This window comes from Emydura macquarii, unplaced genomic scaffold (genome assembly GCF_026122565.2).
Source record: "Emydura macquarii macquarii isolate MOO-44397 ecotype Brisbane River unplaced genomic scaffold, CSIRO-AGI_Emac_v2 contig_3040, whole genome shotgun sequence".
NCBI classification, from domain to species: domain Eukaryota; kingdom Metazoa; phylum Chordata; order Testudines; family Chelidae; genus Emydura; species Emydura macquarii.
In genome coordinates this window covers 1-2,785 of record NW_027133177.1, presented here as the reverse complement: position 1 = coordinate 2,785, position 2,785 = coordinate 1, and the positions used below count along the sequence as shown (strand labels likewise).

At 43.8% G+C, this 2,785-nt stretch overlaps 1 pseudogene; it reads left to right on the top strand.

The window, feature by feature from the left end:
• The first annotated feature begins 1,292 nt into the window (after positions 1-1,292).
• Positions 1,293-2,252, top strand: LOC137141302 (olfactory receptor 9S13-like; annotated as a pseudogene).
• Positions 2,253-2,785: the final 533 nt, after the last annotated feature.

Here is a 2,785-nt window from a genome sequence, read left to right as displayed (position 1 = left end):
ATCATGACAAAGGTTCCTATCAGGTACAGGGGGGTAAGAGGGCTTTGGATGAGCAACAAGAGGGAGAAAAAGAGGGAATAGACGGCTGCTTCCTCCTGGGAGAACCTCTTGGGTGGCAAGGCCTCTCTCAAGAACCCAAACTACCACTGATCTCTCCCCATGAGCTGAGCTGAGGCGTGCAGAATGGAACAGCAGTAGCAACTCTCCGAGTTGATGGATGGCTCAGAAGCCATGGACAGCAGCGGTGCACCTTTGAGGGGACACAGGGTAGCTGAACTGGTCAGTTTTGACTCAAGCCACAAAGAAAACATCAGCCAGCCCAAGGGACGCTGGTGCAGACCTTTCTACCCAGCAAGGGAAGCTGAAATCACTCCAGCTGGCTTAGGCACCGACCAGCTAGAATCTTTGGACTTCTCCAACCCAGGACAACTAATTGGGCAAGAGGAAACTGTCCAGAACACGTCAGCCATTTGCACTGGCTAAAGGAGGACCGAGGTTGGGCCTACTCTTAAGATACACTTAGGGAATCTCACCCCATAGAACTTCTTAATGTATTAATTGCTGGTTTTCTCAAGTTCATTCATGTCTTCGTTCCACCTACCCACCCCAAATAAAGTCCCCTTTGTTGTATCACCTGGACTCGGAGCTTGCCAGTGGGGAAGAATTGCCCATGAAGGGTCCTCGCTTTGGTGTACGTATTTCCCAGGTGTCCGGGGTCAGGGCTGGAGCCAGTGTGATTGAAGTCTTTAAGGAAACCCATAGAAAAACTCCTGACACCACCTGGAAGAGAGAGTCCCATGCCAAATGGCTTAATTGATTTGGCTTGCCAGGATTAAGTCAAAATACAGAAAATTTCTGAATTTCCCAATTAAAAAGGTATATTTTTAAAAATATATTGTGCGTTGTTTTAGCTGGTTGTTTTCCAACCAGCTCTGCCCTACACCTAAACATTAGAAAATCAGGAAATGCTTCATAAAAAAGACTCCAGCCACATCCTGAAGGAATTATCTGGACATCTGTAGTTTGGTGACCTAGACTCCACGTACACGCAAGGTTAATTATAAAACAGTTGAAATGAACACTCCACTGTTATCCAGGAGGCTATCCGGAGAGGAAGGTGCTACTCAGTGTGAGTAACTGTAACCTGAGGTCAGATTTTTAAAGCTACTTAGGCACCTAGTGGGATTTTCCGAAGCATCTGGGTGACTAACCCCCATTGATTTCAAGAACATCTGGGAGAAACTTCAACGTATCTTTTTTGTTTAACTTTTATCTTGCTCTATTTAAAGGAAATGTCACCTACGGAGCCAGTAAGAGAAGGGAACCGCACAGCAGGGACAGATATCATCCTATTGGGCTTTGGAAGATGTCTGTGGCTGCAGATTTTCCTCTTTGTGTTGTTCCTGGTGATTTACATGATATCCATGCTGGGAAACACCAGCCTGGTTCTCATCATTAGAGCCGACTATCACCTTCACGCCCCATGTACTTCTTCCTCATGAACCTGTCCCTCTTAGACCTTTGCAGCTCCTCCACTATCTACCCCAGAGCCATGGTAAGCTTCCTATAAGGGAGCAGAGTCATTTCCTATAACGGATGTGCAACCCAATTCTTCTTTGTCACTCTCTCTCTCACCGCTGAAGCCATTCTCCTGGCAGTAATGGCCTACGATCACTACACTGCCATCTGCGACCCACTCCGGTATCCCGTTGCCATGTCCAAGTGGGTTTGCATTCAGCTGGTGGTGGGATCCTATATCTATAGCTGTGTGAGTGCCATGATGCAAACAGGCTTCACCTTTACGCTGTACTTTTGTGGGTCTAATGAGATGGATCATTTCTTCTGTGATGGCCCTCCCTTGATTAGTCTTTCCTGCAGCGACACGTACGTAAATAATCTTGTGATGTTTACCTTATGTGGCTTTATTATATCAATCACCGCCCTGATTGTGCTCATCTCCTACATCTACATCATCTCCACCATCCTCAGGATTCGCTCTGCTGAGGGCCTTCTCCACTTGCACCTCCCACATGGTGACCGTGACTTTATTTTATGGGACCTTATTTTATGGGACCACTGCTTTGATGTATGCCCAGCCCACTAGGCTAGTTTTTCTATATCCAAGAAAAGCAATATCCGTGTTTTATACTCTTTTCATTCCCATGTTGAATCCCTTCAGCTACAGCTTCAGGAACAAGGATGTGAAAGATGCTTTAAGAAGGATTATGGGCAAGAAATGTTTGAAAAAATGAACATTGTCTTTGAAGATAGAGCTGAAACCAACTGGGTCAAAGTATCAAGCAATACAATAATAAATTTTGACCAAACATTTATTGTTTATTTGGAGTAGTTTTGGGGCAAGTATAAAAAAATTATTTTTTGGGATCCACAGTATCTATCTATCTATCTATCTATCTATCTATCTATCTATCTTTTTTCTTTGTATTTGTCTGCCGCTCTCTTTCTGCTTCTCTCTCCACTTGCCTGACCAGCTGACGTGTGGAACTCATTGCCACTGGATATTATTTAATCAAATATATTCTTAGAATTTTAAAATGGCTTTGATATGTACAGAGCCTCATGCCTTGGGATACAAGTCAGCTACGGCCTGTTTGAGTTAGGAACACATTTTCTCCATGATTTATCATTCAATTATCCTGTCTTTGAAACAGCTGATCTTGACCATCATTGGAGACAGGTTTCTTCTACCTTTGTTCCCATAATGTTCCAGAACACTGACCATACAACCTATTTATGATGATAAAGTATTTCTAAATATATTTAC